The sequence below is a fragment of the Dromiciops gliroides genome, chromosome 3 (genome assembly GCF_019393635.1).
Source record: "Dromiciops gliroides isolate mDroGli1 chromosome 3, mDroGli1.pri, whole genome shotgun sequence".
Classification (NCBI taxonomy): domain Eukaryota; kingdom Metazoa; phylum Chordata; class Mammalia; order Microbiotheria; family Microbiotheriidae; genus Dromiciops; species Dromiciops gliroides.
Window position 1 is genome coordinate 25,378,529 of NC_057863.1, and position 14,581 is coordinate 25,393,109.

Here is a 14,581-nt window from a genome sequence, read left to right on the forward strand (position 1 = left end):
ATTCAGTTTTCATATCTGTAGAAGGAGAGGGTTGTATCTTCTGCCCTTGAAAGCTCCTTTCAACTACAACATTATATGATGATGCAACAATTGGCATTTTCCACAGGGAAGCACCTGTGATGATTGAAAGTAGCATGTAATTTAAAAAAAAAAAAAAGAAAAAGTAAGTAGAATTAGGCAGCTACATTTAAGTGTGTCACCTATTCTCCTTACAGAGTTGCTGTTTAATAAATGCTTGCAGATTGGTTAATTTTATTTAATTCTTAAGTGAAATAGCTGTCTATTTGAAATGCCTAATATATATGTTAATGAATGGATTAAATTATTGTCCATGCATCTACAAATCATGATCTGGGTAATGCATTCTCCTTTCACATTTTATTATTTTTTTCCCTTGCACAAATTTCAGTTATTTTTTCCAGTCATCCAACTCTTTCTGAACCCATTTGGGGTTTTCTTGGCAGAGACACTAGAGTAGTTTGCTATTTCCTTCTCCAGCTCATTTTACAGATGAAGAACTGAGGCAAAAAAGGGCAAGTGATTTACCCAGAGTCACACAGCTTGTTAGTGTCTGAGGCCACATTTGAACTTACAAAGAAAAGGCTTATTGACTCCAGGCCTGGTAATCTAAACACTGTGCTACAGAGCTGTTTGAGTGAATAGATAACTGGCTCCATTTCTTTTGATTTTCCATGGGTTTCAATAATGAGGGCATATAGCTTTTGTGAGCTCAATGCAATGAGAAGAATGTCATCCATCATAGTAACACATGGAAAACATCATCTCAGTCATTTCATTGAAAAATAAGCTGAAACTGGCTTCATATAGAAAAAGGCACAAATGATTTAGTTTTACTGTATTTTTGATTTTCTACCAAGATGTTTGAGTAGTTGTCCATCTATAACCTTGAAAATAAATTCCTTTTTTGATATCTATTTTTGTTGGGTAATTTTAAGGTACAGGTGGAATGACACAATAGGCTATCTTTCTCATCAATTTAGTTAAATCTGTATTAATGAAATTTGTCATAAAAACCTCTATCAAATCTATGTCTTTTCACTTGTCCCAGTGCCTAAAATGCACTCCCTCATGTCAAGTGGACCTAATACGATGTTGATGGAAACAATGGTGTCGATAGCCTTTAGATTGTAAGGAATTAATCGTGAACTAAATTTTCCCTTACAAGATATATTTTCTGATAATATTTGAAGATAAAATGTAAGGCAAAACATGTTTAACATTCAATGATTATCAGACAGGTTTGACTGTGTGCAAACACAAATTGGTTTGAATAAAAACAAACTTGCTTGTTCAAATAAGAACTTTATTGTTCAAATAATTTAAAGAACTTTTTGGATTAATATGGAAATTATCAGAATCAGTTTTCTTTTAAATCACCATATTGGACCATTAAACAAAATTGCATGCCAATAAAAAACCATGAGACCAAAAGGAGAGGGGAAATTACAGCACTATGGAAGGAGCAAAGGATTTGGAGTCAAACAAGCTGGGTACAGTTCTTGACTGCCATTTAACTATCTGCATGACCATGGGCAAGGTACTTCATTTGTTTAAGTTTCATTATCCTCCTTTTAACCTAAATGAGTTAGGATGGATGGCTTCTAAATACTCTCCTGATCATTCCCATGTTTGTTGTTTGAATTTAGAGCAATATTCTCATGATCACTTCATTGTTTTCAAGTCTTCTAATGGAAGTCCAGTTATTTCAGGATAGAAAAGGGAAAATGAATCATCGGTGTTGTTCTAACAATGGAAAAGTGTATTTGATTTTTTTAAAAAAAGGATCACTCAATAGTAGGGTAAGATGTTCTTTCAAGAATCTAGCCATTTTGTGAGTCATTCACTTAAAAATAAAGATAAAATAGTGACAAAGGCATAGACATAATGAATTAATTCAAGTTTATAAAAGAAATTCAAAGTGAAAAGCACAAAGTAATTCGCTCATTTATTTAAAACCTATGAAAATTGACAAAAAACCCTTCATTATCCACTTCAAAAAACAGCCTAAATTTTTTGAAAATGGTATTTTTATATTCATAGTTACATGAAAGAAACAATAGGTACTATTGAACAACCTCAAGAGGTATTTTTTTCTCTTCCGTCTAGTTTTCCATGGTTAGATTTCCTTCATGAGAAGCACATTACTATTTTACTTCATTTTCAAGAATCCAGAACCACAAACTGGTCTTTCAGAATATAGATAAATACCATCAGTTTGCTGTCATTTTTTGTTGTTGTGATGGTTCTGGTGGTGCTGTTTTTTTTTTTTTTTCCTGAAAGTGGGTTGATCTCATTATTCAAAAAGTCAAATTAAGGTATGTGTAGATTACATTAAATTAAATCAATAAGTAATTGATTCTTTTCTAGGAACTGTGCTAAAATTTTGGGATACAACAAAAGAAAGCAATTTTACCTTTTCTCAAAGAACTTCTAGTCCTACAAGGGAAAAAAAAACTTACAAATAGCTATATACAAATAAGATATCTACAAGGTAAAATAATGGTAATCAAGTTGGGGAAACACACTAGAATTAAAGGAGATTGGGGACAACTCCTTGTAGAATATGTGATTTTATCTGGGACATGAAAGAATCTAGGGATTCCATGAGGTGTGAAATAGGGGGAGAGAATTCTAGGCATGGAGTAGAGATAGTGAAAAGTTACAGAGTTGCAAGTTGAAAAGTTGAGTGTGTATATGTATGTATATATGTGTATATATATGTACATGTGTATCTATATATGTATATATATATGTATGTATGTATGTATATAAAATAAAAATGAGACTGGCACTATGGGGTTGTAGTATATGGACAACAGTGAGTAAGTTATAAGAAGTCTCATGATTTGCCTTGGTAAAAACTACCTTTGCATGTGAGACACAGATGGAGGGGGAGATAAAAGGGGATGACATTTGAGTGATATAAGAAAATAAGGATGGGGAGAAGAGAGAACTCTCTGTGATATGTTCAGAGCTGTAATTAAGAAGATCATTTTGACAGCTATGTGTAAGATAAATTGGAATGGTGAGAGACTTGAAGCAGGAAGGCCCAACAGCAAGTTATTTCCATAATCCAGGTGTGAGGTGATGAGGGCCTGTACCAGAGTGGTGACAGTGTCAGAAGAAAAAAAAAAAGGGAGACATATTTGAGAGATGTTACAAATTTTAAATTAGCATTATTTTGAAATACAGTGGATGGTACTTCCTTTAAGTGTAATAGCAAATATGGAAAGGGGGGTGCTTTGGAGGAAAAATGATGAACTTATTTAAGAAATGTTGAGTTTAAGATGCTTAAGGAACAACCAATTTGATATATACAATAGAAAGGTATGCCAGTCGGGAAGATCAGAGAGAGGTTAGGACTGTAATAATTTAATTGTGAGTAAATAATGGCAACAAAGTGATGGCAGTGTCAGAGGAGAGAAGGAATCATATTTCAAAGATGTTACAAAGAAAAAATAATGAGGACTTTGAAATAAATTCAATGTAGGAGGAGGTGTGAGACCTAGTAAGGAGTTGAATAATACACCTAGGTAGTTATGTTAGGGGTATAAGAAAGTGGTGGTGCCTTCAACTGTAATAAGGAAGTTTGGAGTGGGGAAAAGATTCAAAGAAAATTATGACTTTATTTCAGGACATGTTAAGTTTAAAATATATATAGGATTTCCATATTAAGATGTCCAATAAGAAGCTTGGGGCGAAGACGACAGAGTAACAGGTACTCCTTCCAAATTCCAACCTGAACAACTTTGAAATAATGCCTAAAATTCAATTATGGAGCAAGAGAACCAACGAAAGTTCAGGATGAAAGAAATTTTCCAGACAAAGACAACTAATAATGTCAACAGAAAAAGTGAGTTCCACTGTGGTTGGGGAAGACCTTGAAAGCACAACCCAGGCAAAATAGGTTGGGCTTTGAGCATAGCTGCATCAACTGGGCAGCAGCTCCAGGAGTTCTCAGCATAAAGACAGTAATGGGGTCAAACAAATGATCAGAAGGAGATTATAGGGAACCAATCCTTTGCTGCCAATATGTGCAGAACACTGTTGCATTACCTATATACATTTCCAGGTTGCTATCGCAGGGCAAAAAGGAATACTAGTCATAGTTGCAAGGCATTTGATCTTTCACAGGTGAGTGGTAACCTTTTTTCTAAGATTCAGGGCAAAGGGAACCATGATCACTTGACTACATTGTATTTATAGGGACAGAAGGAGGAAAAGGTCTCTGAACCAGAGAGAAGCACGGGCCAAGGTTGTATTGCGAGGGTGTGGAAGATTGCTTATTGAGGCTCATATATCTGAACACTGAGTAGTAGAATAGTTACTTTACCTTTCTTTACATCAAGCAACCTTGGAAGAATTGAAAATGTACACATCCACAGCATTACCTCTGATAGCAGAATAACAAGAATCTAGAGCTTATTGCTACCACCCTAGGAGGAGAACTTAACTTTAACATAAAATTAAAAGTCAAGGAATAGGCTAGAAAAAATAAGCAAACAATAAAAAATTAAACTTATTATAGAAAATCATAACGGTGACAGGGAAGATCCAGACAGAAACTCAGAAGAAGACAATGAAATCAAAGAAGTTATATGCAAATTTTCAAATAATGAATTGGACAAAAGCCCCAAAATAATTTATGGAAGATGTCAAAAAGATTTTTAAAAATCAAAGGAGTAGAGAAAAATTGAGGAAAAAGTGAGACATACAAAAAATATGAAATAAACTTAATCACTTGGTAAAGGACACAAAATATATTGAAGAAAATAACAACTTAAAAACTAGTATTGGCCAAATTGTAAGCGGCACAAAATTTAATTGAAGAGAACTCCTTTAAAAGTAGAATTGACTAAATGGAAAAAGATGTCCAAAAGATCACTAATGAAAATTATTCCTTAAAAAATTAGATTTGAGCAAATGGAAGCTAATTAATGCAGAAGAAATCAAGAAACAGTAAAATAGAATTGAAATAATGAAAAATAGAATGAAATTTGAAATATCTCATTGGAAAAAGTAATTGCTCTTGAACATATTTTGAGGAGAGATAATTTTAAGATAATTCTATTACCAGAAAACCCCATTAAAAAATGATCGTGCTCATCATATTTCAGAAAAAAAATCAAGTTATTAAGAATTTTAGCTAAGTAGCAGTATATAATATACATCCAATAAGTCACAAGCATTTCTATATATCATAAAATATATCCTGCTAGGAGAGATAGTAAAGAAGGTACTAAATTTAAAATTACACTTGACATTATAAAATACTTTGGGAGTACACCTACCAAAACAAACCAGGACTCACATAACAAAATTATTTTTTAATTACAAAAATAAATCATATTTAAACAATTAGAATAAAATTCATGGGTGGGCTGAGGCAATATAATGCAAATGAGAATTTTATCTAAACTAATTTGTATATTTAATTCATTCTGAATTAAATTACCAAAAATACATTTTACTGAATTCAGTAAATAAAATGAATGAATGCATTAAGAACAAACAGACAGGGGCAGCTAGGTGGCACAGTGGATAGGAGCCCGGCCCTGAAGTCAGGAGTACCTGAGTTCAAATCCGGCCTCAGACACTTAACACTTACGAGCTGTGTGACCCTGGGCAAGTCACTTAACCCCAATTGCCTCACTAAAAAAAAACAATAAATAAATAAATAAAAATTAAGAACAAACAGACAAATATATGAATGAATGAATGAATGAATGAATGAATGAATGAATGAATGAATGAATGCAAAAATCATTTGGATAAACACAAAGTCAAGACTATGAAATGGACTAATTTAAAAATACAAATAAAGAAAGTCTGTCAGTACAGGAACTAAAACTATATTATAAGGAAGTAATTATCAAAATTATCTAGTACTAGCTAAAAAATAGAAAGGTAGATCAATGACATAATGTAGATGTACAATTTACAGCAACAATAAATACAGTAACCTTGAACTAACAAGTGTAAAGACTTAAGATGTTGGGAGAAGAGTTCATTATTTGGTAAAAATATTGGGAAAACTGAAAAGCAGTAGCATAGAAACTGGGCATAGACCAATATCTTTCACCATTTACCAAAAAAAAGATCAAAAGTAATACATGACATAGTTATAAAGAGAGATAATTAGAAGAGAGAAAATTAGAAGAACATATATACTTTTCAGACTTCTAGAGAGGTGAACAATTTATGGATAAAAAAGAGATAGAGAGCAAATTTAGATATAAATTAGATATTTCAAATTACATTAAATTTAAAAGGATTTGTACAAAATTAAACTAATACTGTCAAGATCAGAAGTAAAGCAGAGAATTGGGGAAAATGTGGAAAAGTTTGAGAAAAAGGTCTCATATCTCCAAAATATAAACAACTTTGTCAAATATATGAGAATAATTCCCAATTGATAAATGGTCAAAGGCTATGAATGGTAGTTTTCCAATGAAGAAATCAGAACAGTTTATTGTCATAAGAAAAATGCTGCAATATTGGGGCAAGGAAGGAGACTGACAGCCTCCCTCAAAACAGAATAGGATTTATTAACAAGAATGAACTTAAAAACACAAACAAGATCAGTAGAATTAAGGGAAAGGAAAAAAATGGGGAAGGGAAATGATACAACCTGAATAACACCACCACCCAGGAATCAACTGAGACAACAGCGGCTATGTCCCTGTCACTTTCCAGCTACAAGCTAGAATGGTGAAACTCCTCCCTTCTTCTTCCCAGCAGACCCCAGGCTGAACACACACAGCCCCAAGCCAATTGGCTGGCAGCTCTGAGTGACAGTCATATGACTGCCCTCACTGGGCTTCTAGTCATTATAATTTTGCCAGGCCCATGTAGGCATCAACGAGTGGTGATTGTGTGAGGTACCAGCATCATGGTGATGGCTACAACCAGTGGGTGGAGTACCATGTGAAGGCGCTGTGTCTGGGCCCAGGCCAGTGCATGTGCCAGGGTTTTTTTTAATTCTAGCCAAAAGATGGGATAATAAAAACATCAAAAAGGGGCAGCTAGATGGCGCAGTGGATAGAGCACCGGCCTTGGATTCAGGAGTACCTGAGTTCAAATCCGGCCTCAGACACTTAACACTTACTAGCTGTGTGACCCTGGGCAAGTCACTTAACCCCAATTGCCCTGCAAAAAAAAAACAATAATAATAATAATAAATTAAAAAAATAAAAACATCAAATAACAATTAATTCTTTACAAATACTTCTGTACTTTAAGAAATTATGCACAAAATGATTGAAAATCAAAGCAATGCCCTTCAATTGGGGATGGCTAAACATGTTGTTGTATATGATGGTGATGAAATATTGTGATAGAAGAAATGACAAGCAGGATGATTTCAGAAAGGCATGGAAAGATTTGTATTAAATGAATTATAGTGAAATGAGCAGAACCAAGAAAACACTGTGCAGAGAGACATCAATAGTTTTGGACAAAGAACTGTGACTGAATTAACTATTTTCAACAATACAATAATCCAAAACAATCCCAAAGGACCAATTGATGAAATATACTATACACCTCCAAAGAATAACTGATATTGATGGACTACAGACTGAATCATGCTATTTTTCCCTTTTTTCATTTTTTTCTTTCATTCAAGTTTCTTGTACAAAATTACTAATGTGGTATTATTTGACATAATCCTAAATGTATAACCCATATCTGATTGCTTTCCTCCTGTTGGGGGTGGGGAGTGAAGGAGGGACAAAAATGAATTAAAACTATAAATAAAAATGTTTATTACTCTAAAAAAAGATGGACAAGTTGATTTCAGAAAAAAAAAAAGCCCAGAAAGACATATATAATGCATGAAAAGTGAAGTAAGCAGGCAGCTAGGTGGCACATTGGATAGAGCATTGGCCCTGGAGTCAGGAGTACTTGAGTTCAAATCCAGCCTCAGAAACTTAACGACTTACTAGCTTGTTGGCCCTGGGCAAGTCACTTAACCCCAATTGCCTCACTAAAAAAAAAGAAAAAAAAGAAAAAAAAAAAGGAAAGAAAAGTGAAGTAAGCAGAACCATGAGAATATTGTAAACATTAATAGGAATAATGTCAGAATAATCAATAGTGAAATGTGATTGCAACTCTCAGCAAGACAATGATCCAAAACAGCTCAAAAGAACCCCAGAAGAAAAATGCTATCCACCTTCAGAAAGAGAAATAATGAACCCTGAATGGAACGGGAAGCATAGTTTTTAATATATATATATATTTTTTTTCTTTATTATTTTATTTTATTTGTGCTTCCCTTCGGCAACATGGCAATTATACAAATATGTTGTGCATGACCTGATTTGTATAATCAATATCGAATGATTTTTTCTTCTCCACAAATAGAGGAAGGGCAGAAAGAGGGAGATAATTTTATTTTTTTAAAGTATATTTTTAAATTATAATTGGAATATGTATATAGTTTTTTGTGAGGCAATTGGGGTTAAGTGACTTGCCCAGGGTCACACAGCTAGTAAGTGTTAAGTGTCTGAGGCCGGATTTGAACTCAGGTCCTCCTGAATCCAGGGCCGGTGTTCTATCCACTGAGCCACCTAGCTGCCCCTATAATTGGGGTATATTTAATGAAATAAGATACTTTTTAAAATAATTAATGAGCCTCATGTCTCACAAGGCAATTTTTGGTAAAAATTATTTATTTATTTAAAATTTTCCCCAATTACATGTAAAATTTTTTAACATAGATTTTTCAAAATTATGTGTTTCAAAATTTCTTCCTCCCTCTTTACTCCTCCCTAAAAAATCAAGCAATTAAATAGAAGTTATACATGTGCAGTCTGCAAAACATCTTCATGTTACTCAGTTGTGAAAGAAAATAAACAAAATAAATTAAGAAAGAGGAACTAACAAATAAAATTAACTTCAAACTGTATTCAGATAGCATCAGTTCTTTCTATGTTGATAGTTTGCATTTTCATACATCCTCTGATAGCATCCTGTTCATTATTTCTTTCACAATTACTATTGCTAACATATTCTCATCCTATTCCCTCCCCTTGATATTTACTCAATTTCTATGTTCTTTCACCCTATCCCTCCTCAAAAACATTTTGCTGTTTCCTGTTCCCTGCCCCAATCTGCCCTCCCTTCCTTCCTTTCCCCCCCCTTCTCTCCTTCCTTTCCCACTTTCCCTCAGGCAAGATAAATTACTACACCCACTTAAGTAATATATGTTATTTCCTCTTTGAGTCAATTTTGATGAGAGTAAGGCTCACTCACTCCCCTGCTCCTTCCCCATCTTCTCCTCTACTCCATAAGCTTTTCTTTTGTGCTGTCTTGGGCTTTTTTTCTTCTAAAATCAACTGATCATCATTTTTTTTTAAGTAATAACACATTCCACCTCTCCTTTCCTTTTCTTCCAGTTCATTCCTCTTATACCTTAACTTTTTAAAGATCTCATCATTATTCACAGGCTAGGTGGACACAGTAGTGGACAAAGCACCAAGCCTGGCTCTGGGGGGACCCTGAGCCCCTATCTGACCTCAGACATAAGCTACCCCACATTGCCTGCCCACAAAAAAAGAATAAACAAAAAATAAATGTTTTACAGATATCATCCCTTCATATTCAATTCACAACTGTGCCCCCTGTCTAAGTATATTCCTTTCAGCTACCCTAATACTGAGAAGATCTTATGAATTAGAGGTATTATATTCCCATTTAGGGAATATAAACCATTTAACCTTTTAATATCCCTCATGATTTCTTTTCCTGTTTACCATTCTTTACTTCTCTAGGGTCTTATACTGAAAGTCAAATTTTCTATTCATTTCAGGTCTTTTCATCATGAATGCCTGAAAGTCCTCTTTTTTCATTGAAGCCTCATTTTTCCCCTGAAAGATTATAGTCATTTTTGCAGGGCAGGTGATTTTGGATTGTAATCCAGTACCTTTGCACTCTGGAATATCATATTCCATGCCCTCTTGTCTTTTAATGTTGCTTCATCCAGATCTTGTGTTATCCTGACTGTAGCTCCACAGTATTTGAATTATTTTTTCTTGCTGTTGTAATATTTTCTCCTTGACCTGGGATCTCTGGAATTTGGCAATAATATTCTTGGAGGTTTTCCTTTTGGGATCTCTTCAGGAGGTAATCAATGGACTCTTTCAATTTATATTTTACTTTCTGCTTCTAGAATATCAGGGCAATTTTCCATGACAATTTCTTGGGAGATAATATCTAAACTCTTTATTTTTTCATTTTAATCATGGTTTTCCATGTAGTCCAAAGATCTTCAGATTATCTCTCCTGGATCTATTTTCCAGGTCAGATGTTTTTCCAAGGTGATATGTAATATTGTCCTCTATTTTTTTGTTGTTCATTTAGATTTGCTTTATTGTGTCTTGATTTCTCATAAAGTCATTAGCTTCTATTTGCTCTATCTTAATTTTCTTTCTTTTCTTTATTTTTTCTTCTCTTTTAATTTTTTTGTTGTGGGGCAATGAAGTTTAAGTGAGTTGCACAGGGTCACACAGCCAGTAAGGCGTCAAGTGTCAGGCTGGATTTGAACTTGGGTCTTCCTGAATCCAGGTCCAGTGAGTTATCCACTGTGTCACCTAGCTGCCCCTGTTCTATCTTAATTCTTAAGCAATGATTTTCTTCAGAGAGTTTATGTACCTTTTTTTTCCAACTGACCAATTTGATTTTTGAAGCTGGTGACTTTTTTTTTTTTGAGTCTCCTGTATCATTCTCATTTCTATTTTCATTTTTTCCTCTACCACTCTTACTTTTCTCTCTACCTCTCTTTAGTTTATCTTCAAAGTACTTTTTGAGTGCTTCGATGACCTTAGACCTGTGATTAAAAAATAGGATTTTCCAGATGCCCAGGGGCCCTACCTAAAGATTGATTTGGAATTGATTGAATTCTGTGAGACTGAGAAACTGACTGAGGACCTACTTAAAATTGATAAAATTGAGACCATGCCTGGCTGGCCCTGAGTGGCATGTTGTTTTCAGAGCCTGTGGACTAAGACATCACAGTAGACCATCCTCAACAATCAGTTTGAAGGACCTCCCTTTTGGGGAGGGAGACAGGAAGTAGGAAGGTGAGAGTGGCTGACTGGATGGGCTCTTGTCTGGGACTTTGGTATGGTGGCAGAACTTTATGTGTTAGGTAAAAGGAGGTTTTCTCTCTGGCTATCCTACATAGGTTTTAACTAGGGTTTTCCATTCTATAAGAGATCTGTTTCTTACCCTCTCTCTCTTTTGCTAACTTCTAATACACTTTAATAAATATTGTAAAAAGTAAAATAAAATAAAAATAAATAAATACTTAAAATCCTAAACTCTTGCTGAATTTATTTGTAATCTTTGCCAGTTTCCCCCCCCAAAAAAAAAAAAACTGGGGGAGGGGGGGCAAGTAAGGAAACATTAGATTTTAAACTCACAGACCAATTCATATTTTTCTGGGAAGCTTTGGATGTAGGAGCTTTGACTTTGTTATCTTCTTCTGAGGGTGTATTTTGATCTATCTTGCCAACAAAGAAACTTTAGATGGTCTGCTGCTTTCTCTCCATGCTCATCTTACCCCACTGTTTCTTGGCTTTTAACTCCTTCTTAAAATGCAGCATTGTTTACAGGATGCTCTGTCCCAAGATACAGGGTATCCCAGGTCATATGATTTAAGGAGAGGATTGTTCCCAGCCCACCTGGCCTGTAATTAACAACAGGCATGCTTTCTCTTTAACACAGAAACAGAAATCTGAAATTTCATTTTCTATAGTTGAAAGCTTGGAGTGCCTCTGCCCTTCCCCCACTGGGCCACTGACACTCAAGTCTTGCTTCCTGAGAAACACTACAGTGTCCCCCACCTTTGATCAAGCTAAGACCTCCTACTATTTCTCCCTGGCCAAAAACTGGACCCCTCACCAGTTCTGAGTCAAGTTTGAGAAGGACCCTTAGAGACTGAAGATTATGAGGCTCTGGAGACATGTCCTGCCTCAAGATGGATTTGTACCACATGCTGATGCTCTTCTCTCACCCTGTACAGCAGTCAATTCTTGCCTTGTAATTAAGCCTTTTTTGGCTGCAAAATGATCTCACTGTTCTTTTATGGGTTTTGCTGCTCCAGGAGTTCTCTTATGGGATATTTTCTAAGGGAGGCAATTGGGGTTAAGTGACTTGCCCAGGGTCACACAGCTAGTAAGCGTCAAGTGTCCTGAGGCTAGATTTGAACTCAGGTACTCCTGACTCCAGAGCCAGTGCTGGGAACTCCAAGAGTTACAGCCCTTTCCTTGCCATCTTGGATCTGTTCCCTCCCCACCACACACACACCCAGCATTTTTTTGTTTTTTTGGTAAAGGAGAATTGATGAAAAGAAATACAGAAGAGGATACTGTTCTTGGCCTTGTTTTTAGAACTGTACTTGCAGTCAGGATGAGAAATTTCCAATTCTTCCTCATAACTTTTCTTTTAAAAATAATAATGAACATTTTTATTTACAGTTTTGAATTATAGCTGTGTTACCTTGGGCAAGTCACTTAACCCTCATTGCCCACTAAAAAAAAAGTTTTGAGTGCCAAATTTTATCCCTCCTTCTCTCCCTCCCCTCCCTAATGTGGTAAGCAATCAGATTTAGATTATGCATGTACAAATAATGTAAAGCATGACAATATTAATAATTTCATATAAGAAAATTTGAATAAAAGGAAAAATAAAAAAGGGAAAAATAGCATGTTTCAGTCTGTGTTCAATGTCAGTTCTTTTTTGGAGGTGGATTGGTATGCTTCAACATTAGTTCTTTGTGATTATCTTAGATCATTGTTTTGCTGAGAATAGTCAAGGCATTCACAGTTCACTACATATATTACTGTTAACTGTGCACAAATGTTCTCCTAATTCTGCTCACTTCACTATACATCATTTCATACAAGTCTTTCCCGACTGTTTTTAAGTCATCCTGCTTGTCATTCCTTATAACACAATAATATTCCATTACAATCATATACCACAGCTTGTTTCAGCACCATTCCCCAATTGGAGATTCCTTTGATTTCCAATTCTTAACCACAACAAAAAGAGCTGCCTATGAATATTTTTTGTACAAATAGGTCTTTTTGGAAGGCAGAGCCAAGATGGCAAAGAAAGATATTAAACTCACAGAGCTCCTGAAACAATTATGCCCAAAACAGCAATAAAACAAGCCAGTTGCAACAAAACCCACAAAAGACACTGAGATTATTTTGCCAGATTGAAGGCTGCCTTTCTGGGCTAAGAGGAGAATCCAGCCATGCCCTTCTACCCCCAGATCATGCCAACACAGAAGCCAAATGCACTGCACAAGGGGAATTTATCCCCAGACTCTGAATCAGCCTGCACTACCAGAGTCTTCTGGAACTAAGCTTACCTTCAGGTGAGAGGGCTGAATGGCTGGCCTGGGGTGAGGAAAAAACAGGGGTGTCTGCAAGACCTGAGGAGGTGTTTGAATATCTCAAGCCAGCAGGAAACCAGGAAGAAATCTTGAGCAGCAGGAGGCTCAGGTGGGAGAGGTTCGCAGGAGGTCATCAAAGCTGAAAACACACCACAGCACTCTGGTGGCTGGTTAACTAGAAAGTTGGCTTGATGGTACCATTCAGACCATAGAACATGACAGGCAAGATAAAACACCTTGCTCTCCCTCAAAAAAACCAAAACACCTGGGACCCTCTAAAGCTGACACAGTGTAGCTTTCAAGTAGGGCCCCACCATAAGAGGGAGCTAAAGGTCAAGCAAAAACTCAAGATGAGTAAGAAAAGAAAGTTGTAAACTTTTGAAAGTTTCTTTAGCTACAAGGAAGATAGAGGTGCACCCTCAGAAGAGGATTATAGCCTCAGGGCCCCTACGTTCAAAGCTTCCAAGAAAATATGAATTGGTCTCCGGCTATGGAAGAGCTCAAAAGGGACTTTAAAGAGAAAGTAGGAGAGATAGAAGGAGGATTTAGAGAGATGGAAGGGAAAGAATAGAAAGAAAAATGAGAGGAATGAAGGAAAGCTATGAGAAAAAATTCAACATCTTGAAAAGCCAAATGGAAGAGGAAATAAAAAATGCTGTCTGATGAAAATTATTGCCTAAGAACTAGGATTGAAGAAATGGAAAGCTTAAGAAGAAACCAGGACACAGTAAAGCAAATCCAAATGAATAAAAAAATAGGGACAATATGAAATATTTCCTTGGAAAAACAAACTGACCTAGAAAATACATCCAGGGGAGAGAATTTGACAATCATTGGACTACCTGAAAACCATGACCAATACAAGAGTTTAGACAGCATCTTCCAAGAGATAGTCAGGGAAAATTGCCCTGAAATTCTAGAAGCAGAAAGCAAAATAGAAATTGAAAGAATCTACCAATCACTTCCTGAAGAGATCCCAAAAGGAGAAATCTCCAGGAATATTACAAACCAAATTTCCAGAACTTCCAGGTCAAGGAGAAAAATATTGCAAGCAGCTAGAAAAAAGGAATTCAATACTGTGGAGCTCCAATAAGGCTAAAACAAGATCTAGAAGCAATCTACATTAAAGGAGCAGAGGGCATGGAATATAATATT